Raw genomic sequence first — 26,279 nt, forward strand, 5'->3', positions numbered from 1 at the left:
TCCCAGGGTTATTGAAGCTTTCCAAAGCCAGTAAGCCTGAAAAAGGATACATGTGACTATACACACCTCTCCATCCTCCATCAGTCAAGTGAGAGTGATTATCACCATTCAGGAGGATGTGGAGTAGTGCTGGTGAGGTGTGTGGCCTGGGGTGAGTCCTGAAGGCCATATAGAGCATTCCAGTCCTCAGTCTAGGGACTCAGCTACACAGCTGCAAATAAAACATTTTAAATGCGTTGTAAAGTGCAGTATACAAATGTGACACTAGATGGCAACAGTGAGCTATGTAAAATTCAATGTATTTTTCAAAGTGTTAAAAAAAACCATTTTCATAGTGTTTCTTTTATATGTGTGTAGATTCCACCCAGGAGCCAAATTAGTCAGCCTCTGAGAAAGGCTGCTTTCCAAAGCACTCTGTCTGGTACGCACTCCTAGGTGAGCACCCTCTTAATGCTAAGTAGAAATGATGGAGAGATCCTCAACCCAAAGAGACTGAGCTGATGTATTTCTCTGTTGGACTTCTCTCTGACATCTTCTGATGTAGCCCAATAGCTTCTTGGGGATGATACACAGGATTCTTTCAGACAATGCTATTCTCCATTCCCCACAATATAAAGTTACCTTTCCTCCTTTCCAGGAGCTATTGTGGAGGAAAGAGATCCCCCATCTGCTTAAAACACGAGAGCTCACTTTATCCTCTATAAAGTTATCTATGGTGGGAAAGGGGGCAGAGCATGATATTAATTAGCTCTGTGTTTCACAGAACCAGAGTCAATGCTGGAAAGAATCCAACCTCTGTGATCCTACTGTGGAAATATGAGATAGTTCTTTACTCAAAGGCCTTGTGTTTCTTTCCTCCCCATGTGTTCCTTCAGCTGCCTCCAAAACTGTGCCCTGGTGTAGTCAATTTCACGTCTCCTTTGAATTTTGCGGTACTAAGGGTAGAGGCTGCAGTGAGATAAACACAGCAAACTGGATCTCCACCTTCAGTGAAGCTCCAAAGTTATCACTGCTGGGTCATGACTGAAGAAGGAATTGTCCTTATTGCTCAAGAAGAAAAACAACCCATCTGTACACCACCCAACCCACAGCTGTTCTTATCTCCCACACATTCTTCAGATGCTGTTTATTCACCACTGACATTAAGGCAGACTGGAAAAGGAAAGTAATCCTCTTCTTCTAGTTTCATTCATATACAGTTAGTCCACATCCCCTGGCACTAATCCTAATGATCACCATCTTCCATTAAAGAATGAAGGCTGTGCCAGAAATGACAGCTGGTGCCACTTGTTGGAAATCTGTCTTATGGCCACATCAGCATAAGTGGATGAAACAGGGGCTGTGAGGTCCTTGCAATGTTTTGGGCAGCTCACACACAAACAACATGGATATTTTTCAATGGAAATTCAAAGGTCACACACATCCCTAAAAGGAAAAGGTTGCTGACTCAATACCATGGTGGTTCATCGGACTCATTGACACATGACATTGCCAAGTCCAGGAGCTAAGGAGGGCTCTTTTTCAACTAAATTGTTATCAGAGCAGAAGCCAGTGCAAAGATGCCTGTTAGGGCAACAGGACTTTCCATGCTGCCCTCCCCCCTGTGCCCCTGCCCCTCTAGGGTTGGGAGAACCCCCTGAATAGTGGAGGAGGGATGGAGATCATTCCACCAGGCAAGCAGAAATCTCCTTGGTGCTATGCTGAATACAACTCAAAAACTGAACAATAGCAGTGAGTAGGTGTGCAAAATGAATGCCAAGCACATTGACAACTACAGTAATCATGACAACAAATGTAGATTTCTTCCCTCCTTCTCTTTCCCTCCTTTATTTAATATGATATAAAGAATATTACAAGCACCATACAAATCTCATCCATTCTTACTGCAACACAGATGACCTAAATACTTGTATTTCTGCTTTTTTATATACTTTATTTAAATTATTAATTTTAATTGTTGGAAAGCCCATTGCATTTTTGGATATATTGAACTACTTTTATAATAATAAAACATAACAAAATTTCCTCTGGTTCATCTCATCTTTGATTTCCTTCTTCATTCTGTTATGATTGGTAGGAGCTTGAGATACTGAGTTCATTTGATCCAAGTACATTGCAAAGGTTTAGATTATCTCCTCTAGATCATCTCCTCTGCAATTGCTTTATAGGTCGTTAAAGAATCAAGTCCTTCCCACTGTCTGACAGTGCTTTCATATGAAGTAATATGAACAGGCCATGTAGCGTCTCCTTTGTTGTATTCATAGATACAACACTCATTTGAGCACGTGCAGTGAACGGATGATGCAATGACTTAATATTTTGATTACTGTCCAATAACTATATACCCTGAAGTAACGCACTGAGTGATCTCTGTTCCTTTATTGTGAGGAAATGGTAATACTAAAGTGTCCTGTGTCTAGCTTGCTTCTTGTTGACCTTGACCAGCACCTTGACCACATGTTGTGGGCTACGGTTTCCATGATGACTAACCTGCATTACTATCCATGCTACCTAATAATATGTCCTAGTGAACAAAATGGGGACTACACCTGTAGACATACATAGGATTGCATTGCTAGACTGCAATCACTTGAGAGTAAATCATTTCTAATTCTAATTAGACATGTATTGTGCTGTTATCCTTTCAAGAGGAAGGTTCCAAACAAAAACAACCTTGGCAAGTTATTTCTGCATTGATTGTGCTAGTTATTAGTATGACCATATTTATTAAAATTTCACGTGTTGAGTAAATGCTTGCTGGCTGATTGTCTCCAAAATAAATGTTTTGTAATAATCTTCTCCGACTAAAGCAATATACCACCGCTGAGGCAGCCAAAAATAGCCCTAGCCACCAATTAAAAAGCATTTCATTAGGTAATTTAATGAAACACTAATTATTAAACCCACATGGGTCTTTATGATCCTCTCCCAGAAACTTGTTTATAAAGAAAACTATAACCAGCCCAGTGATCTTTAATCTTTCAGCCACTGGACTGAACTTCAGACTTAAGTGACCCAGATCAAGAGTAATCACGTTCTTCCAGCTGAGATTATTTTACCATTATTTATTTTGGGTGTTTATAATATTTCTTTTGAGTTATTAAAAGAAAAGTGCAACTGGCATTTCATCTTGTGCTGCTGTTGCTTTCTACGTAGTTGTTGATGCGGGCAGATATTATCAGCTACAATATCAGCTAAAGCATCCATGACTGATGGCTATTCAACCTCTGCTTAAAAACCTCCAAGGAAGGAGAGCCCACATGTACATAAAACAAAAATTAGCCCCCCAAAAGTGCACTTTATTCCAAGGAAAACATGTCCAAGTAGCACTGCCCCCAAAAACCCCACTGCTCAGGGAAGTATCGGACATGCAACTGTATGAGTTCAGTGGTGGCCAGACCAGATCTGGGTGAAAGTGTACAAGACACTGTTCCCCAGCCCCTCACCCCAAATACGAACCATAACAAAGCTATCCACAGTTTCAGTGTTCTTATTCTGGCTCTAATTTGTTATTTGTCGGTCTTTTCCAACCCCAACCTCAATTCATCTGTGAAAAGAAAGAATGTCAAGCTCCAGAGCCATTCATAAAAAATGTTAATTGAGACCATACCTAAATATCCACCCAGCCCAGCCCGCTAAACTTGGCTCGCATCAGTTTCATCCACTGCTGCATCCTGTGCCTCTCAGCTTGTGTTTCCAATCCGCAGGATAACATCAATTTCCACACCAGCAGGAATTCATCTCAAAGGCAGAGCTTTTGCATGGCTTCCCAGTCTTAAAGCCCAATCAAATCGAAAATTTATAAGGGTATTTTAAATAACAGAAAACACCTCTTTTGACAAAACACAAGGCATCTGTTTAAAGGGACGCTTTATCCTCTTCCAGCTTTCAGCAAGAGGCACTATAAACTCAGTCAGGACATGTTTGTGTTCAGGTGATGGGGTGGAGGATGGAATAGTATGAATCAGCCACACCTCCAGTTCAGCCATTTTAATAGCTTTTTCAGTACAGTATTCCTACTCAGGGTTGGAGGGGGTCATTCTCTCTGTTTGAATTAACATGTCAGTAGTGATTTAGCAAGAGCATTTCTAAGGAGATCCTGTCTCAGCCACAGAGCAAATGGAGCACGCAGGGCACCTTTGTAGCACAGCTCCAGAGGCCCTCTTTGCTGTTATTGACATTTCTTTGAATTTAACAAAGCAGAGGTTAATAATGACTAAAGAGAATAGTTCAGACACAGGTTTGCATTTTGCTCTTTGCTTTTCTCTGCGTTTCCTTAGAGACGGGTAGGAAAGATCAAGAGATCCCTCTTGCTTGATTTGTCTTCCTTGTGCTTGCCGTTGCCTTAAATAATGACACACACACCCATTTCGTTAAGGTCCTGCTGTTGGAATTCGCAGAAACAGCAGCTTGGGGGGGTATATTTTGCTTGGAACTGCCGCATTTTACAGCATGCAAGTAACTACTGCCTTAGCAAGGGAGACTGTTTAAGCACTGACATGCCTTCTCCTCAATATGGTCCTGAAAGTCTTTACTGGCCCCAAACTGTGCTTAGTGCTCTACAAATAAACTCTCTATAATCCTTTCCCCCAAAAGGTAGGAGACTGCCTCCATCTAAAAGACTGCAAATGAAGAAATAAATGGTTACCAGGGGTGTCTGTGCCAAAGAAGGATGTCTAAATGGGATAGTATGTGTAAACATAATGGGCTGAATTCAACTAAAGAGCTGTGCTAACAGGAGCCAGCATGAGGCTTGCTAGTACTGTGGGGTGTCCCTCTTTCTCCCTTCACAACTCCATGCCTCCTAAAAATTGGATTGTGGGGAAGGGGTCAGGAGAACCCCCGGAACATAGAATGATAGAATTGTAGAGTTGGAAGGGACCACAAGGTTCATCTAGTCTAACCTCTTTCAGTGCAGGAATCTTTTGCCCAATGTGGGGCTTAACCCACAAACGTGACATTAAGAGTCTCATGTTCTACTTGAAAACGATTTACAGATGGTATTTAACTCCAAGTAGGCTTGCTGAGATGTATAAGACTGAATCAGATAAGTGCTGGAGATGCAAAGAGGTAGAGGGAACGTTCTATCATATGTGGTGGACTTGTAAAGGGGTAAAAGAATATTGGGAAATGATCCATAATGAATGGGGGGGGGGAACGTTTAAAAGTACTTTCCCCACAAAAACAGAGTCCTTTCTGCTGGGGATGATACAGACTGAAATTCCCTGGTATCAAATAAGGTTATTTATGTATGCTACTACTGCGGCCCATGTTTTGTTAGCCCAAAAATGGAAAACGAGTGAGGTCCCAACCAAAGAAAAATGGCAACTTAAGTTGACAGAATATCTACAGCTTGCAGACTTAACATATAGAATATGAGAACAAGAAGAACATGCGTTTAGAGAAGATTGGAAAATGTTTATTGAATATATGGGAATTTATTGTGTACAGCTGAAAATGCTGGCAGCATTAAGATAAATTCTATAACTCCTTTGCATTCCACCTTGGGTATTTTTCAGGGGGTTGAATATGCTCTCGCTACACATCTAGCCCTGGTAATCCACAGGCTCCAGCACTTCCCCATGACCACCTGAACTGCAGACACTGGCACTCGTGGACCCAGCATGCATCATCCAAAATGTCATGCTATCATAGTCATCTCCCATGCACCATTATTTTGTTTTTTCAATTAAATGTATATCCCATCCTTCCTTCAAAAGGGGCCCCAGAATGGCAGACAACAAGTAATAAAACAATAAACAGAAAACATCTCAAAAACAATTCCAGTACAGATGCAGGCTGGGAAAGAGCTCTGCTTAAAAGGCTTGGTGGAAGAGGAACGTCTTCAGTAGGCACTAGAGATAACAGTCTAATGCTTAAGAGGAGGGTATTCCAAAGGGTAGATGAAACCACACTGAAGACCCAATTCCTACATTGTGTGGAACAGGCCTTCTGGTAAGATGGTGTCTGCAGGAGATTCTTCCCTGTAGAGCACAATGATTGATTGGGTATAAAAGAGATGAGATCTTTCAGGTATTCTGATCAAAAGTCATATATACCAAAACTTAAGTAGAAACTTAAGTCCAGTGGCTAAATGACAGGCAGTGAAATTCTTTCAGCAGCCAGTGCAATACTTTCTTATCTAGAAGCAACGACTAATGGAGGGAAATGGCTTTGAAATAGAGGGTCTGGAAATCTTTGGGGTTAATGCTATAAACCTGCAAAAAAACAACCCAAAAATCATACAAATGTCCCATGAGTCATGCCACCGTCACATCTAGTCATAACCTGAATTGTGTCCATAAAGTGATAATAGAGCACAGATGGACATCTGTGGCCCTCCAGATGTTAATGGACTCCAGCTCCCACCAGTGTTGTTTGACATGGCCAATGCTCAGAGATGAGGAGAGGTGAAGTCCAACAACAACTGGAGGTTCACAGGTTTCCCAGCCCTGTAACGGAGCATTTATAGTTCAATACTCTGGGTGATTCATCAATTTCAGGAGGAAGGCACCTGTGTTTTATCCAGCCTGAATTTTCTGGACAGTCCTGATCAGATATAGGAAACACAAGCTTTCAAATAATTTAAAGGCTATCTGGAGCTTCCCATCATGCAGAGATGGTGGAGCATGAGAAAAGCACTACTGGCTGACTCTGCGCTGTGTGACCATAGGGAGACCTGCATCATGGTTGGGGAATGAACTGGGCTGCAGTTTATAATTCTGCCAAGCCTTTCACCTTCTCAAGCTCCAACATTCAATAACAAATCTTTTCTGAATTACACAGATGGAAAATAAATGCCTCTCCAAGTCTGAGGACTCCAGATATTTTAATTTTGAGAATTTATTTATTTTTTGCTTTCAAAAGAAATGCACTGGAAGGAAAGAAGGAGGCAAACGAGAATCATTGCCAAGGTAGTAAAACCAGCTGTCAAAAGTATTCCCAGAACATACTCCAGGAGCACCAATCACGGCTGCCTGAGGCCACTGCTGTATTTGTTGTGGAGAGTTTTACTGCGGGATTGGAGGCTGGCCAGTTCAGGCAGCTCTGTGGGACAGGAGGCCCAGCATTTAGGGAACCTAAGACCAACCCTCCTCCAAAAAACCCCTCATATTAAACTTTCACCCCAGTCCTAGCCAGTATAGCAACTGTTAGCTCATATATCACTTTCCCTATTAAGAAGGGCATCCTATAAACTTTTCAGTAAAACTGAACAGCTGTTGCCATGGAAAGGGCTTGCCTTTTTTGTTGGAAAGAAGCAGCTTCCATCTCTGAGTTTACAAGCAGGAAAGAAATCTGTTAGAGCAGGGATGGGGAAGAAGCATCCTTCTAGATGTTGTTGGACTTGCCCTCCTACAAGTCTACAGTCTTTGTCATGCTGGCTCATGCTGATGGAACCCATCAACAACTTATGATCATCCAAATGTTGCCAGACTGCAGCCTAGACCACCGCTTTCATCTCACAAAGGTCAATCTAGGCACAGCACTGGAAGGAGAGCCTATCCTCTCCTCTTGCTTTTTCTTCTTGCTTTTTCTTACTGCAGTTCCTATTTTCTATATGTTTGAAATATACAGAGCCAAGTGTGCCTGTTCAAGCCCTCTGACCTATTCTGTAATAAGCAATCTGTGCGATGAACCTGAGTTTCCACTTTTGCTTAGCAACAGAAGGGAAAACCATGTGGGATCAGAGCGAGGCCCACCTAATGTGGCATAGTGGTTACAGTGTCAGACTAGGACCTGGGAGACCAAGGTTCAAATCCCCATGAAGCTCACTGTACAGCTTTAGGTCGGTCTCTCTCTCTTAGTCTCACTACCTCGCAGGGCTGTAGTGAGGGAAAATGAGGGGAGAATCGTGTATGCTACCTTGAGCATTCTAGAATATAAGGTGGGATATAAATATAATGCAAAATAATAGTACAATAATAAAAAATAGCTTATTACCAGCTCCTTATCTCCAAGGTCCATGCGCCAGCTACAGCAATGAAAACACAACATTAAAAAGAGTTTAAAACAATTTGCACTATAGTCTAGCATTATTTGTGAGAATCTTAGCTAATCAGCAAGGACTAAATAATCCACTAGAAACTGACCTGCAGTCCACCAGTGGAATACGGACTACATTTTGTCCAGCCTGGCTGTACATGATTCATAAGTGGCATATGATATACACAAAGGAAAATCATCAGAGAATATGCTATATTCATTGCTGGGACTTCCAAACAAGTTAGAAGTTACTGTTTCGCAGCCTTTCCTCAGTTAGCAATCAGAGGTCTGCCCTCTGACCAAACTCTAAACACTGTGCCCTAAAATGGAAACTTGTCTGGGCTTGATAAAGCAGACAGAAACGATTTTGGGAGCCAAAAAAGACTTTGCCTTTAATCACAATTGTATGATTCAGCATCCCTGGTGCCCATAATTCATTGTAATATCTGGATAAGCACACACTATGAGAGAGGATTGTGGGGGTAAAGTAAAGGAATGAGAAGGAGGCTGTGTATGGGTGACCATGTACAAAAGCTGAATAAATCGTTTATCTGTTGATGCAGACTGGGCCTGGAAAGTTTATCTTTATGAAAGAGTTCTGTTTTTCATAGAGGAAATGAGACAGCGCGAGTTTAATAGGAAATAAAAACACATAAAGAGAAACTAAGGAGGCTGGCCTGGAAAAATCCTACCCATCCAGCTGTCTGGCCAGCTGTCCCAGACATAAGGAATAATTCCTGCAGCTGCTTTGCCATCACTGGTATCTCAAGTCTCCCTCCCCTCAACACGGAAAGGTGAAAATAAGGAGGTTTTGTATCACCATCTGCAACTGCATGCCTGTCTTGACAATCTCTCCTTTCTTGACAGTCTGGTGTAGACAGAAAACAGCTGCTCTGATTCACACCAGAACTGGTTGTGGAATAGACAAGAACCATGACAAGAGCTCATCAGAGTTATATGGTTTCCAAATAGCGAAGCGAGACACAAAAGGCTCCTAAACCTTTAAGAGCAGTATAAAATAGGGGTGGGCAGCCACTCTGTGCTGGGATCAAATAGTGAGGCATGGCAGGGCGATTTTATCCCTCCCTTTGGCTGAACTACAACATCAGCAAAGTGTCCTGAGTTAAGTCAGGGCCCCCACAAAGCCTGCTCTGCTACCCTACAAAATCTATCAGCTTTGCAAAACGAGGCTGTCTAAATGCTAGCTATAGAGGTCTGGATGAGAAAAGGGAAAGCTTTGTTTAACATTTTAAAAAATGTACACTGCTCTTATGTTACACACATAAGTATGCATCGTTCTGGTGAGAATTATCAAAGCCCTCCGCTGGTAACACAGGCCACCTGCTAATGTGCAATAAAGTATTATCCTTTTAGCTGCATGAGTCTGTCTAAGGCAGGGATGGGGAATTTGTGGCTCTTCAGATGTTGTTGGATCTATCTATCATCTATCTATCTATCATCTATCTATCTATCTATATCTATCTATATCTATCTATATCTATCTATCATCTATCTATATCTATCTATCATCTATCTATCTATCTATCTATCTATCTATCTATCATCTATCTATCTATCATCTATCTATCTATCATCTATCTATCTATCATCTATCTATCTATCATCTATCTATCTATCTATCTATCTATCATCATCTATCATCTATCTATCATCATCACCTATATTTATACACCACCTTTCCTTCTGAGAAGTTTAAGGTGATGTGCATTGAAGTTCGCACTCTGGGCCAGCAGGGGGATACTGTAGATAGTTTTCACTCAGGTCCACATATGCAAATAAGGAATTGAAAGTGATGTTCAGTGATTGGATAATTACAGAAAGTGGTTACTGTTGCTTTGTAGTTGAGCTCTATATAAGCAGGTTGGCTGAACCCTTCAGCCCAGTTCTGTTCTGGCCTGTGAATAAACAAGAGCTGTTTGAAGAATCGCTGTGTTGTCTGATATGTTCACCCACAACCTAACATACCTGGTTCTCCTCCTCCCCATTTTATCCCCACAGCAACCCTGTGAATTACGTTAGGCTGAGAGATGTTGACTGCCCCAAGGCCACCCATGGCTGAGTTGGGATTTGAACACTGGTCTCCACTCCCAAGTCCTAGTAAAACACACTAACCATTACACCACACTGGCTTGTGTGCATGCTGGCTGGGGCAGATGGGAGCAGGAGACCAACAACATCTAGAAGGTCACAAGTTCTTAATATGTACCAAAAAGATATATACTCTGGTGCTTTTTAGGGACATGGCCACCATGTCGCTTTTTTTGGTAATGACCGTGGATTAAAGTAGGTTGGGGATACAGTACAAAAACCCGGACTTCAGAAGTAAAAATACAAACCTGGTTTAAGACACAGACTTTTGAGTGTACTCTTGCTTAAGAACTCTATTATTAAACTTATTGTGCATTTAAACACATACACAAACCAAACACCCTGTTTTTAAATACCAGCCATCTCTGAATATTTAGTTTACAATGATGAAGCAATTCCTTTAAAATGATGCAACACTAGAGAATAGACTTGTGCTAAGGAAAAACTTCCCGTGACTAAAATTGACTCAGAATTTCTGGCTTCTAAACACATACTTGGCACATATCAGCAAATCATCTATAGCAATTTTCCATTTGTATCTGCGAGAAAAATGTTGTGCTCTTCATTATGCTCCACATTTCAAATTGTCACTTTCCCTGGTGGGTGGAAGAAGGGTCACTGTTCCTTATTTCAACAGACAAGCTGTGCATATATATCTATGCAAAGCAGAGGTAGGAGAAGACAGCCTCTGAGAAATTTCATCAGCTCAAAAGTCAAAGAGCATCATTGGGCTGAAATCTGATAAGCTAATGAGTCTGAACACAAAGTGCGGTATTTTGTTTATATTTTCCACTACAGTACGCTCTTGCTTTTTCTTTCTGAGGGGGTAAACCAAGGCAGCTAACACAACACTATCAACAACAATTTGTAAGATTACAATTCAGACTCACAGAAACAGGATCAGGATGCCATATGATTCCAATCTGGCAATTAGGCGCAAAATCTTTAATAGCTGGAAGCACAGCTTAAAGCTAGCAGTACACTGGCCCAATTCACACTCATTGTAACTCATAGTTAGTTGTTTACTGCTCTAGCTCTCAGAAGAAACAAGCATTTATCCCTATGTTCTAATTGGGCCATGGTTTGTTTTGCTCAAACCATTTTCAGTAAGCCAAGAACAAACTCTGGAAACCATCTAGAAGTTGTGGTTTGTTTGGAGTGTGACAAACCACAGTCCCCACTATGGTTAACCATGATGTGTGAATCAGGCCACTGTCTAATACTACAGCTGCCTTTTACTGAGCAAGACTATTGATCCAACCAACGGGATGTGTATAGATGCCAGAAGAGGATATATTTGTTAGATATTATCCTTCCTTCCTCACGTTTGTGAGTTCAGCAGAGTGTCATCCCTTTGCAGCTTAAAGGGAAACTTAGATAGGTTAGTTTTAGCCTTTTTAGTTTAAGTAATCCAGAATGCTTTAAGGCAGACTGGATTTTCCTGTTATTTCCCCCTTTTCTTCCCCTTAAAACAATAATCACACAAACAATCTTGTAAAAGGCAAAATAATATTTCCTCACTCTGAGTACTCGCTGAAGAGTAACAGATACAGCTTTGTTTAGGAAGGCTTAAAGTGGTAATTCAGTTACAAAGACATACTTAAGTCTAGCTTAAAATGGTATGGCAGATATTCTCACATTGCTGGCAGAGTGGAAAGAGCTGGGAAAAGGGGGTGCCCAGGCAGGTAGAAGATTATAGGGTTGCCATATTTTGAAGACCAAAAAAGAGGACAGATTTGCCAGTGGGAGAGGGGCATGTCCAGGAAAACCAGGACATTTGGCAATCCTAATATATAACTATGCCCTCCCCCTGTGAGGGCACAGTGGGAGTATCTTTCACAGAGTCCTCTCTAGCAATCTCACATGAAAACACTATGAGCTTCACCTCCTATCATGTGCCTATCTAGCAAAACATGAATTGTTGGTTTGACTGCATTTAAATATCCCACACTAAGCCAGATCTATCTTTGCCTATTCTGGTAGCTGTCAGACCAGTCTTTCCAGCCCTACCACTTGGGCCTCTTAGCTGGCCATACCGGGATCTGAACCTAAGACCTTCTGCATACAAAGTTTGCAGGTTACCCATGACCCTTGTATTTACAGGTGCCCCTCAGGCATCTGGTTGGCCATCCTGTGAGTCCAGGATGCTGGTTTGATGGCCTGATACAGCAGGTTCTTCTGATGTTCCTATGATCTTTCGCCCAGATTTAGAAAACAAACCTTTACACCCCGAGCACACAGACCAAGCACCCCTATTTTCTGGTAGCTGTCCCTGGTAAATTGCTGTCTCTCTTTTGTCCTTATTTTTGCCTGTAGGAGATAACACCTTGGAATTTTGTTAGTATGAGTTGCTAAAGTTGCCATTCTGCAGTGTTTGGCTCCCTCCCCAGGAACTCTGGAAGTTAAATTTCTGAGTGGGTATTGATAATAGATGATATGCAGAAGCATATAAATGTGCACACACAAACACTTAATCACCATTCAGTGCACAACCTGCTATTGCTAAAAGAAAAAGAAAAAATAGGTATATTGTAGATTACTCTAGGTAGCACAAACTGCATGACAAGTAAGTCTGTAGATTACATATGGCATGGCAATTTATCAGGGGGTCAGGAGGAAGGTGGAGGATCTTACCAGCATTTCCTTGTCATGATCAAAGCGTCTCCCATTAAGATTTAGGTTGACAGTGACTTCCACCCTCTGCAGAGACTGGATCCACCAACCTTCAGAGCCTGATGGATCCAGTTGCTTTCCAGACAGCACTGGGGACTTTTCCTGCGGACAGGTCTGGTAATTCTATTGACGCCCTGTTTGATCTGTAGAACATGGAAGTGTTCCATGGTAAAATTCAGTGACTGAATGTTCCACATGATAATAGGAGTTCTGCTTGCCAGATGGAACAATCTCCTCCCACCTGTGCACACTGTGCTGTGGGTTCTCCTGACCCCCCAGAATCACCCACAGTAGCACCACCTTGAGCACTTCTACTGCTTTAGGAAGCTGCTTCTCCACACAAGTGGAGGAAGACTCAACTGACTCCTTGGTGTCTTGTTCAGCAGAGCCTCACAGGGGGGTATCAGACTGTTTACATGCTGGTCCAAAGGAAGTGATGGAAGTTTTAGTAGTTCACCATGATTTATTACATAGCATTTTGAGGATAAAATTGCCTGTTGAAGCAGGTCAGTTTCCATCAGTGGTCAGAGTGCTGTGCTGTCTGGTCAGATTACATGGTGCTTTAATATGATTAATATATTGTCACAGTTACAGGTATTCACGGGCTGTACATGTTGCAAAGTTATTTTACAGCAGGGAAGTGGCTCCTTAAAAGCAAAACTGCTTACCGCAAATAGTTCCATCACTGCAGTGAAGGAATTTACTGCATTCCTTAAAAAAACCAGAAGAAAACAAAGAGGAATAAAAGGGGGTGAGAGAGCTATAGAGCTTAATTTCTAACCACATGATTTATTGGGATCTGAACGGTTTGTGTGATTAGACTGCAACTAAGGCTTCAAACCCGGTTTGCAGCATTTCTTCACTGAAAGCAAATTTCCCAGAATGTTACTTCTTGCAGAAGAGTGTAACAGGACAGTGTCTTGTCAAACTGTGTTTCAAGACATTGATTATATTCATCTCCACAGCTGGGCTCCCCCCCAAAAAATTTGGTGTGTCAAAATTGTCTTCTCCCCTGTTTTGGAAAGACCAAAACCATGTCCTGAAATCTTTTTTTGGAAGTCCCCACCATATGGCAGTGAGGACTGCTGTTTGAGGAGCCCAACCCCTCCATGGTCAGATCCAAATCTAGATCAGATCTAGAGCTGCATGGCTCTTTATTGCCCTACCAACGTATATAACTAACGCTGCAATCGCATCAGAGGCATATTTAGGGGAGCACAACCAGTTCACTCACACTAGGTGCCTAACCAAGAGGATACTGCAGAAATGATGTAGAATGGAAGATGAGAGGTGGGAGGCACTGAATTTTAGAGTCACACAGGTTGCTGCTGAGAATTGAAAGCCCAAGGTCCACCACTGATCCTATACCCATTTACCGGGAGTAAGCACCACTCAACTAAGCAGAGCTTACTTTCAAGTAGACATGTATAAGCTTTTACTGACATACAAAGAGAAAAGCTGGCCTTTTCAGAAGTCCATTCATCTATCAAGCCTACCTCCCACTTTGGAGCTACGCTACTGTTGATCCCAACACTGCCTCATGCCCAATTCATGTCTGCTGTTTGTTTTCCCCTTCTGTTATATTAGGGATCTTTTTTCAGTTGGTCATTTGATCTCCTTTACAAGTTTCTTTCTTTCTTTCTTCATCAGCGCTTAGTCCCATGGTGTCACACCCAGCTATGCTATGAGAGTGAAGGGAGGAGTATGGCCAAGACCAGTGAACAGAGCAGGAAATGGCTTTGAGCCAGATGAAAATAAGAGCGGAAAAGGAAACTGGGAATGACTGAGAGATGATCATGCATCTGGCATAAAATCAAAGGCAGTGTTGCTGAAATCTAGACTCTGATCAAATCCCAGCATAATCCTTTTGATCAATGTGTAAGCTGTGACCCAGTCCTGTTCCTGGATTTATTGCCTCAGTTCCTCTGGGAAAGATTTTCAACTGCTCCATATCCAAAATCAGAGTCAGATGTTGCTGAAGGATTTGGATTTTATTTAGGCACCAAACTATAGCATTTTCCACTGTTTCCATGGCTTGGGAAATTTGAGATCCATCCTGTTCCCTCTAGTCTATGCTGGATATGGCACCTTAGCAGGGTGTCAGGGATTCCCTCCACCCATCAGTGGCATGAAATGAGCAGGAGACACAATGTCATTTGGCTTATCTAGTCACCACAAAGCAACCCAGTGGGTCCAGATTAAAGTGTTTCATTTGGGGTTACAGATAGGTTAAGTTGAAGCAAATATACAGCATGAAAATTGAAAAGTTTTAAGTTCTAAATAGTCGATACAGAGTATTCTAAGCAACATGTTAATCTCAACTTTTAATTAAAACAAAACAAAATTAATTTTAACAGTTTTTAAATCAATGGGAGTACATCTTTTAAAAAAAGGAAGAAAAGAAAAAAGAAAAACAACAAAATACACATCATGGTCATCGTAGGTATACAAAAGAAAAACAGCAGCATAGAGATTTTACAATTTTGTGTGTGTTTTTGTGTGTGTGTGTGTGTGTGTGTGTGTAAATCAGTGAAAGAGCATTAACATCAAAATGTAAGGAAGAGTTAGAGGGGAAATATACAAATGAGGTAAGTCCTGGGTGAGGAAGACAAATGGGAAAAATACTAGTCAAAACGACTGACAGGGGAATCCATAATTTGTGAGGACTATATTAACATAGGACTGATTCTTAAGGTCCACCATAAAGATCCATCAAATACCAACATAATCTTCAGGTTCTGCAGTTCCCTACAGCACACACAGATTATAAGTATATATATTTTTCAGTTGCTGGAATATATACTACCTTTTTGAGCCAATAACCAATTGGAAAATTTGAACCATCTTTCCACTCCTGGGCTATTTATTGGAAGGCTACCTCTAGCAGGGGTGTCCAAACTTTTTTCAAAGAGGGCCAGATCTGATGAAGTGAAGGGCCGTAAGGGCCAACCAAAGTTGTTGACCTTTTTTTTAGATTGAAGTTGGTAACGTTTTTTTTTTTAGGATTTTACCCCAGGAAATAAACTGCCACAGGAGCTGGATTAAACCGACCGGCAGACTGGATTAGGCCCGGTCTTTGGACATGTCTGCTACAGAATAAAGGACAAGTGGTTTTAATGTTACTGATGAGTTGATGTCTTGAAATACAGAGAGGAGCTAAAGAGCCAGATCTGGCTGGATTCAGTTACCAAGACTGTTCCTAATTTCCCCCATAACTGCAGCCCAGAAAGTATGGGGCCAATAGGCCGGTCCACCATAGGTGCCAATAAGTCCCTATGGCTCCACAGTGCCACCATCAGGATTTATTCCACACAAGCAACAGGACATTTCCCCTCTCCTCCTGCCAATCTGCACTAGGGGGTTGTGGGAAACCCCAGAACACATATGGGGACACCCAGGAGATGTCCCATTGTGTGAGTGGACACTCTTCCCTTCATACATATGCCAATCAGAATTATGTTGCGTCTCAGCTTGAACAATTACTATCCACTCTTACCACTAATAAATTGACAAGTTTCTGAAAAGCTCTGCCCAGAAACTCCGAAGGTTTATTTTGTGACTTTCACATTTTGACATTTTGTGTTCTGGTTGGATTTTCATTTGCATGTATTTATTATGTCTATGTTTGGGAAATGGCCCTGAAATAATTGCCGAAACTATTTCCTCGTCGTTGAACAGGCATGCTGTTATATCCACAAACTACTTGGATTCTTAGCAGATTTATTATCTAAGTGTTGCCAAACAGCTCTTTGATGATGAGGCCACAAGTGATCTTGGATGGATTTGAACTGGTAGCATAAAGCATTTCTGAGCATTGTTAGAGCCCTTTAGAGACTTTACTTTGATACACTGCAGGGTTTTAATGTGGCTTAGATGGTAAGCCTGCCACAAACCCGGCTCCATAAATCAGCCTCATTTTGTGCTTGCAGTGTGTTCCAGCTAGCTGATTCTATTCTACGGCTGCTCATCCATTTCTGTTCCTTGCCCTTGTCTTGAAGTCTTTGCCTTTTGCTCCATCAAGCTGAGACCTCTGGGAGAGGCAACTTTCTGCTTTTCTATGCTGTTTTTTGAGATCCGCTTATACTCCCAGTTCTTTCTGCCCATCAAGCAAGTCTGGCATACTCCTTAAATTATGGATTCACTGGGATACAACTAGGAGCAGAGTTTGATGTTCATTTGGGGGGGGGGGTTAAGCCAGTATGCTTTGACTGACCAAAATGCTTCCTGACACACCCTAGCTCTGGCATGATTTAGGGTGTTCTAAGCAAACCACAAGAGTCTATATGTTAAAATGAGTAATATTACCATTTCATACATGGAAAAATATTCCATGGATATTGGCCTCAGCTTCAGACACTGTGAAGCTGCTACATACAAAACAAGTCTCTGGGAAATAAAAGAAAAGTGATATTTATAGGGGGAGCAGATAGAGAATACTGGTTGATCCTTGAAAAAGTTACAGCTGCAATGAATCTGCTCCCAAAAATTCTCCACAATATTCTCCTTTGTGCATTAGCTGTTCTCCGGGTGCTCCGTGTATGCTTGAATTTTGTCTAAATATTTGCTGTCTGTAACTTGACATATGTTATTTCAATATTTAATGTCTGGCCATTTATATTTTGCAATATTTGAAAGCTGCCGTGAATTGGTTTTAGCATTTGACAGGACACAGTTTAGATAGCTGATATGCAATCATATATCACAGTGGTTAGCAAATCATATAATTTCAGGGTACATATTCTACATTGGCATCTACCAAGAAACATCTGCATGGCTGCCACAGGTTTCTGGAGCTTATTCTAGGGTCCTTTCGATTTCATGGGGTAGTGGGGAGAAAGCAGTATAGAACTTCCTCTCCATTGTCCACTGTGACCTGAAAGTGTTCCCACAAAAACTTACTTTTTTAATGTGTGGTCATTAGGGAAGAACAGTTGTGGTTGTCAAGCTGTCTTTCAGCTGTACGTCTCATAGTGGGGCCCTTGATAAACTTCCGAAGAACCCAGGGTTCCCAAGAAGACAGCTTGCCAACTGCTGGCATGTCATGTTTGGCAGCATTTGATGGCTGGCATGCAACAGAAGTTAATATTAGATGGCATTTGATAGCTAGCACATAGGGAAAATACAGCATTTGATGGATATACATGATCATTGACAGCTTATGATATTTCATATTTAAAGCCTCCATAAATCAAAGCAACAATGAAATGTCAAGTAGTCTAAAGTTCTTCTATCTCAAAATCAGAGATTCAAACTTTGGGGGAGGAATTCAATGTAGTGCTAAGCAGATTGTTCCACCAGTGCAAGCATTTCTGTGCTCTGCCCTCTCCCCTGCACCCAGCAAACACACACCTGGTCAATTTTTGTGGTCTTCTGATAATGGGGCTCATTAGTTGACATCCAGTGCTCATCAGCCCCAGGTGGTATGCATGTACAGGAGTGCAGGATTTGGCTCTGCCAATGCATTTGCACTGCACCAACCTTCCCACCCAGTGAATTGTTTCTGTTTGGAGCACCCCAGATTTCCCATCTCTGCTTAAGACCATAGTGGGTATGTCAAAGAGATCTATCACATGGGAGAATATTTCCTGGGTGATCAAAACATGCAGCCATACTCTGTGGAGTAAGCAGAGGGGTTGACAGGAGGGGAAGTACCGTATTTTTCGCTCTATAAGACGCACCAGACCACAAGACGCACCTAGTTTTTGGAGGAGGAAAACAAGAAAAAAAATATTCGGAATCCCAGAAGCCAGAACAGCAAGAGGGATCACAGCGCAGCGAAAGCAGCGATCCCTCTTGCTGTTCTGGCTTCTGGGATAGCTGCGCAGCCTGCATTCGCTCCATAAGACGCACACACATTTCCCCTTACTTTTTAGGAGGGAAAAAGTGAGTCTTATAGAGCAAAAAATATGGTCATCTTCCAAGGTTTGACAAGTAGGCACCTGGAGATCACCTACTGACACATTTCCAACTCAGGCAATTAGAAATAAACAGGTGACACAACGAAGAGGATTTTCACATTCCTTCTTGTTAGAATGTGTGGGTTTTGATGGATGCATAGCACCTGAGCAGTCTGCCAGCAGGAAACGGAGTAGGTACCGTAGCCCATTGGCAGATATAGGGATTCTTATAGTGGCAGGCTCAGCCCATTTCAACATAGAGGAACAGATGTGTTCTTAGAAAGGGAGTAGGGAAATGCTAAAATTTTCAAACTTTGAGGCAAGAATCTCATCTATCCTGAAGAGTATCTCACAAGCCACTGGCCTTCCTACCTGCACTGTTGTCTTGCACCTCAAAAAAAAATGTGCCATCCGTATTTCATGCACAATTTTATTCTGACTTGAGAATATTTTTTTCTTTTACTTAGGCAGATCAAATCCTTATGTGGTTCCCTGCCCCATGCAAAGAAACCATCACATTTTTGCATGCAACTCAAACTCCACCTGCCTCTCTAGTTCTGGAGGATGACACAGCAGCTACAGAAGTAACATGGTGGGGAGGGTAAGACAGGTGCTTCTCATCTTTATGAGAAAAGGGGCCAGAGACCTGTCAGGGAAATAACCTGATAGTTCTGTGAAAGCCAGGCAGAAAGGGAAAGAACAGACCAAAGTAAAAAAACAATTCAGAAATGAACTTTGCAGCTGTCTTCCCCAACAAAAGCCCTTTAGTCCTTGGGCTCCAGGCTCTGCAAATGAAGCCAATGGCAACATTTGGGGATGTGAGCTAGAAGCGAGTTATGTTTATTTTTTAGCACAGCCTCTGAAACAGTACACACATGTGAGCATAGCTGGGAGACACCCGAGCCAGAAGTACAGCTGGCATGAAAAAATGCAGAAAACCAAAAGGGAAAACTGTGTTGGAAGGAGAGAGGGGGGTTGATTTGCATCAGACTGAGGATCTAAACCTATGCAAGCTAACTTTCTTTCCCAAACTCTGAAATAATTCTGGAGAACAGGGCAGGGCCATAGCTAGGGGGTGGTGAGGTGGGCTCCCGCCAGGGGCGCAGATAGGGAGGCGCAAAATTGGCTAAAAATATGTCTATAAATAAAAATAACAATTATCACCTCATAAGAAAAGGTTTTGAATAGAGGGTCATTATATGATATGCAGGGGCCCTATTTTCCCTGTTGTTGTTTTTCTGTACCCCATTCCCTAGGGGGCGCAATCTGGACGGTTCTGCCAGGGGCGCAAGATCACTTAGCTACGACTCTGGAGCCAGGCGACATTTTGCAACACATTCAACATTTCTGGTGCCCTGTTCACCACCTCTCTTCTATCCTGGGGTGAGTTATTTGAATAGTAAAGTCTGGTTTGGTCATCAGCCCAAATAGCCGTCTAGCTCAGAAATCCTGTTTCCAACAGTTGGTATATCCAGATACCTCTGAGAAGTCCACAAACAGGGCATGAAGGCTGTAAGCAGCAGGGTTATGCTGCCCTCAGTCCCACTCACAAGCATTTGAGCAGGGCTGCTCATTTTTGTTAGCACCTCTAGATCAGGGGTGGAGGAAGGGGGTGCAGTGGAGGCGGTTTGCCCCAGGTGTCACCACTGAGGAGGGTGACAAAATGCCAGGCAGCACTCACCGCAGGGCCTGCAGCATGCTGGAGCCACGCGTCTCTCCTGGGAGAGACGTGGTAGCTTATGTGCGCAGGCTCTGCACTTCCCCCAAATGGTCCGCCTGCCGCCTCCCCCTCAGCTGTAGGGCGGCTGAGTGGGAGGAGGCAGGCAGACTCCTCGGAGGCCCCACGGAGCATCCTGCCCCGGCTCGCCCCACTCTAGGCACAGGGCACACGCGCCTCCCCAGGCGCCCAAACGGCTTGCTCCGCCGCTGCTCTAGATTGGCTCCAACAAGTCTCACAAGATTTGGACTTTTGTTATAGATGCACACAGAATGGCACAGGGAAATAAGTTTGCATAAACATACTGACACATTGTATATCATAGACCCATGGACTCTAAAGGGTTAGAATCCTGCCCCCCGCCCCAGTAAACTACCTGCATTTCACTCACCTACTATCACCACATCATGTTTATTTGGGCCACCGCTCCATCTACTCTGTAAATATCAGCTGAATGTTTTATTTTACAATTAGAGTGTTTCAAATAGTAATAAATTCCCTTTAAATGAAGAGAATATTTAAAATTCATTTGTTAATATAAAAGAATCAATTAAAATTATATATAGAACAACAAATGCAAGATGTCAGAGGTGTTGTCAAGCAGATGCTGGGTGGAATTGGAAGTATGTGGATGTTTTCTGGGAAAGTCTTGTAAACATTATGGAAGATATTAATGGGTACAAACGTCAATTAAATTCTATTATACTTCTGACATGCTGGAAGAATGCAGTTTTGGGGGGATTGACTGGAATCTACTAGCAAACTTATCAATTGCTGCCTATAACATGCTTGCAAATTATTGCAAATAAGTCCCATAACAGAAGACTGGACAAGGAGAAGTTGGCATACAATGTTGATGAATAGCCTCATGCGTTATATAAGACTCTGGAAAGGCTCAAGAAATGTAGGCGTGTTGCTTTTGGAACAGCGGTGCCCTTTTTTAGTTACTCTCTGTTCATGTAAGACAGGATGTTTGGCTTCTGCTTAAAGTTCTACAGCATTGTATGTTAAATATAGTTTAACTGCAAGACAACATCTTTACTGAAGTATGAGGACTATGATTATTTAAAGAAAAGTTGTGATTATCACTGCCTTTAAAGGAGTATTAGATAAATTCATGGATGTCAGGTTTATTAATGGGTTTTAGTGATAATAACAAAATGGAGCCCCTCTGTCAGCCTTCCCCAACATGGTGTCCTCCAGATGTTTTGGGACTAGAATTCCCAGCAGCCTCAGACAGCACAATACTGTTGACCTGTTCTAGCAGGGCTATTCTTATCTGCATTTTGCCCTCAGATCACTGCACCCAGTCACAAATATGTTCCCTGGGACTTGGCTCAGGCTCTACGTCACATCTGCAGGTGTAGCAGTGGATGTGATAGAACCTTTGTTGTCTTGCCTCGCTAATGGACTGGATGAGAGCCAACAAACTGAAGCTCAATCCAGATAAGACTGAGGCACTTTTAGTGGGTGGTTCCCTAGTCCAGATGGATGGGAGGGTATCTGCTCTTGGTGGGGTTATACTCCCTCTGAAGGAGCAGGTATGCAGCTTGGGGTCCTTCTGGATCCTTGGCTGTCACTTGAGGCTCAAGCAGCCTCAGTGATGAGTGCCTTCCATCAGCTTTGGCTGTTGGTCCAGTTGCACCCCTTTTTGAACAGGGATAGCCTCAATTCTGTTGTCTATGCTCTGGCAACCTCTAGGTTAGATTACTGCAACACGTTATACATAGGGCTGCCTCTGAAGACAGTTTGGAAATTTCAGCTGGCACAGAATTCAGCAGCCAGATTGCTAACTGGGGCAAGGTGGTTTGAACATTTTACACCAATCCTGGCCCAATGGAACTGGCTGCTGATTAGTTTCTGGGCCCAGTTCAAAGTGCTGGGTTTGACCTATAAAGCTTTAAACAGCTCAGGACCTCAGGACTTCAAGACCACAACTGAAGTCCACCTCTCTCCATACGAACCTACCCAGACCCTGAGATCATTATCTGAGACCCTTCTTTGTGTGTCTCCTCCATGAGAGGTCCAGAGGGTGGCAACACAAGAACGGGCCTTTTCTGCAATGGCTTCCCATTTGTGGAATGCTTTCCCCAAGGAGGTTTGGCTGGCACCTTTATTATACACCTTCAGGCACCAGGCAAAAACAGGCCTGCACCCAATCTTGTTCCTGTACATTCTTGCTTGTTCTCAGTAACCAAAAACATATTATCAACATATACAAGGGGGAAATTTTCCTTTATTTGCAAGAAATCGTAAAAAACAAAGTGGCACTAATAAAGAAAAGTTCCAGGGTGGCAACAGAAAGCAAACTAATAATGCTTTTGCAGTTCATCAGAACTATCCAGCAATATCAAATTATAGGAAAACTGGTGCTATTAACAGTAACCCTAGTTGGTTAATTGATTTGGCAACTTCCATGCACATGACGTCTGATGCTAATTCCCCCCCCCCCCCCAAGCAGGTATATAACAGGAAGACCCGATAGCCTGCCCAGGCCAATAAGGAGGAGCTATTTTGGCAGCAGATTCTTGCTGCCAATTGGTCTGGAAAAAGTCAACAAGAGTGTCTGGCCTGTTCTGGACAACCTTTGAATCAGGATTATAGGCAGTATTTGGCAGAACAAGTTCATGAGCAGAGCAACTTCCACTTCTGCAATGGGACTTTCCTTCCTCTCTTCCAACCCTGCGCTGTCCCTGAATCTGGGTTTGGGGGAACCCATACAAAGGATTTAGGGGGATCACAGGGGGAAGAGAGGGAGGAAAGTCCCATTGTGGTCCTTTAAAAGCACAGCTACAATGCCTTGGGCAGAAGGTGGAATATTTTAAAATCATAGGCCATCCACAACTAGTAGCATTTGGTGGGGGGAGGCACTTAGCATATCTCCCAACCCTGACATCACTGTGGCTTACAAGAAGGTAGAGGAGGAAGGAGGTGAGGTTGATGTGGTGTGAACAAACTGGCATGAGCACCAGTTTGGCTGCACCGGTGTGTTTACACTGTGCCAACCTTACTCAACCCTGCCAGCACCAGCAATGTCAGTAGTGGGAGGTCATGAAAGTGCCAGTACCTTACCCTGCCGACAGTGCTAGCTGCAACCCAACTTGGAAACCCTATGCATAATCCTACTAAATCTAGTTGGTTTAATAACAGTATTAAGCTAGCAAGATCTTGTGAGATCTTCCTGAAATCTCACAAGATCTCATGAGCTCTGTAAGATCTTGCAAGAACTCAGTGAGATCTCACAAGATCTCACCAGAATCTGCCATTGTTGCTGCCAGGCACCACTGCACAATCCAGGTAGGGGAGGCTTGGGCGGTGGTGAAATTCTCAGCATGTTGTACGCTGAAAGAAAATTATATGCAAATGATGTACAGGTGATATTTGACTCCTAGTAAGCTTGCATAAATGTATAAGACAAGTGCAAATATCTGCTAGAAATGTAAGCAAAAGGAAGGCACCTTCTATCATATGTGGTGGACCTGTAAGGTTTTAAAAGCATTCTGGGAAATGATATACCGGTATATGCCTTTGATTGAAGCAATGGAAACAGCAATGGCACCAAGCCCTTCTTGCAAGTAGCCCAGTAACATCTGGTTGGTCACTGGTAGAGTGCTGTGCTAGACAGGTCTTTGATCGGATCTTACAAAACTATTCTTAAATACCCAAGCTGGTTTGTGGTTGCATAATTTGAGGATGGAATTCAAGACTCTGTAGCTTCATTATTCTACTTTCTTTGTTGCTTCATGTTTGTTTGTTTGGGTTTTTTTTCCTTGTTATTAAATTCCCCCTCTTCCTTCCTCACCCAGCTGGATCTTCACAGCTATTTGTTGTAGCCGCTAGGGGTCAAGCTTTCACATCTGTTCTTAATTGTCCACAGCTTGGATAGAACATGACTTGCTTGCTGTCTTTTCTCCTCCCCTAGCAATAGTATTCTGGCTTAGAGTCTACTAGTTGTGATCCATAAGCTCTGGGGCTGAGGCTTCCCCTACCCCACCATATATATATATATATATATATATATGCTCAACATCAAAAAAACGAAGATCATGGGCACTGGTCCCATCACCTCCTGGCAAATAGAAGGGGAGGAAATGGAGGCAGTGAGAGATTTTACTTTCTTGGGCTCCGTGATCACTGCAGATGGTGACAGCAGCCACGAAATTAAGAGACGCCTGCTTCTTGGGAGGAAAGCAATGACAAACCTAGACAGCATTTTAAAAAGTAGAGACATCACCTTGCCAACAAAGGTCCGTATAGTAAAAGCTATGGTTTTCCCAGTAGTGATGTATGGAAGTGAGAGCTGGACCATAAAGAAGGCTGATAGCCGAAGAATTGACGCTTTTGAATTATGGTGCTGGAGGAGACTCTTGAGAGTCCCATGGACTGCAAGAAGATCAAACGCATCCATTCTTAAGGAAATCAGCCCTGAGTGCTCACTGGAAGGACAGATCGTGAAGCTGAGGCTCCAATACTTTGGCCACCTCATGAGAAGAGAAGACTCACTGGAAAAGACCCTGATGTTGGGAAAGATGGAGGGCACAAGGAGAAGGGGACGACAGAGGACGAGATGGTTAGACAGTGTTCTCGAAGCTACAAACATGAATCTGACCAAACTGCGGGTGGCAGTGGAAGACAGGAGTGCCTGGCGTGCTCTGGTCCATGGGGTCACGAAGAGTCGGACACGACTGAACGACTAAACAACAACAACATGCTCTTCTGATCAACATCAGGTAGCCAGATCAGGAAGTCCATTTTAAGTTTCCTCGACACCCATGACACAGCATCCTGGATGCAGCAGATCAGATCCTACTATTGCTATGAGATCAGGTGAAAAAGCAGGTCTCTTGTACATTTGGGACATGGGTGGTGCTGTGGGTTAAACCACAGAGCCTAGGACTTGCCGATCAGAAAGTCGGCAGTTTGAATCCCTGCAACTGGGTGAGCTCCCGTTGCTTGGTCCCTGCTCCTGCCAACCTAGCAGTTTGAAAGCAAGTCAAAGTGCAAGTAGATAAATAGGTACCGCTTTGGCGGGAAGGTAAACGGCATTTCCGTGCACTGCTCTGGTTCACCAGAAGCGGCTTAGTCATGCTGGCCACATGCCCTGGAAGCTGTACGCTGGCTCCCTCGGCCAATAAAGCGAGATGAGCACCACAACCCCAGAGTCGGCAACAACTGGACCTAATGGTCAGGGGTCCCTTTACCTTTACTTGTACATTTATGATGGAAGGTGCAGATGAGAGAATTTCAGCTCGTGCCAAAAACTGTGTATAGGGTGGTGGTTGTTTTTGTTTGTTACTATAGTATGTGTTTTTGTGTTTTTTATATTGAAAACTGCCCTGTGATCCTTGGATGAAGGGCAGTTCATAAATTTAATAAATAGTAATAAATGAATAATGATACCTGCTGACATTCCCTTTTCCATACAACTATTACAGGTGCAGGAGGCAGTCTGGAGGCACCCATAGCTGTGCTTTAAAACAAATTAGGATGACACAACAGAGACAGAAGTAAACAAAACAGGATTGCAACTGTGTGAGAGAAACAGGGCGAGATCTTGGGAATAAATTGTCGAAAGGTGTCACTGGCTGAAGTAAAGGCAAGTATGGAAGTACCCAAAACAACAGCAGACACAACAGTCCTCTGGACCACTGAAGAGCATCCTTTCTGGTTGGCTCCTTTGACCACCTCTGCCTCCTTGCTGCAAACTGAGACTTCTGTGCACCTGGGTTTTAAGACAGATATTCCCCAAATAATAGAAATGACCATTTTCTGTAGTCTACTTAAATTTCAAAAACTGTGATCTCCTCCTGCATAAAGCAACAAAGGGGTGAGCACATTTTGGGGATATTTTGAATATTTTAGGGGAGCAACCAAAAACTATTCCTTTTTTGCTTGGGCCT

At 42.8% G+C, this 26,279-nt stretch overlaps 1 protein-coding gene across 1 annotated transcript in view; it reads left to right on the plus strand.

Moving 5' to 3' along the window:
- Positions 1-26,279, plus strand: part of FMOD (fibromodulin) — a 73,056-nt gene that overhangs the window by 912 nt on the left and 45,865 nt on the right. The window lies entirely within an intron of this gene.

This window comes from Podarcis tiliguerta (assembly GCF_965153285.1).
Source record: "Podarcis tiliguerta genome assembly, chromosome: 6".
In the NCBI taxonomy this organism is placed as follows: Eukaryota; Metazoa; Chordata; class Lepidosauria; order Squamata; family Lacertidae; genus Podarcis; species Podarcis tiliguerta.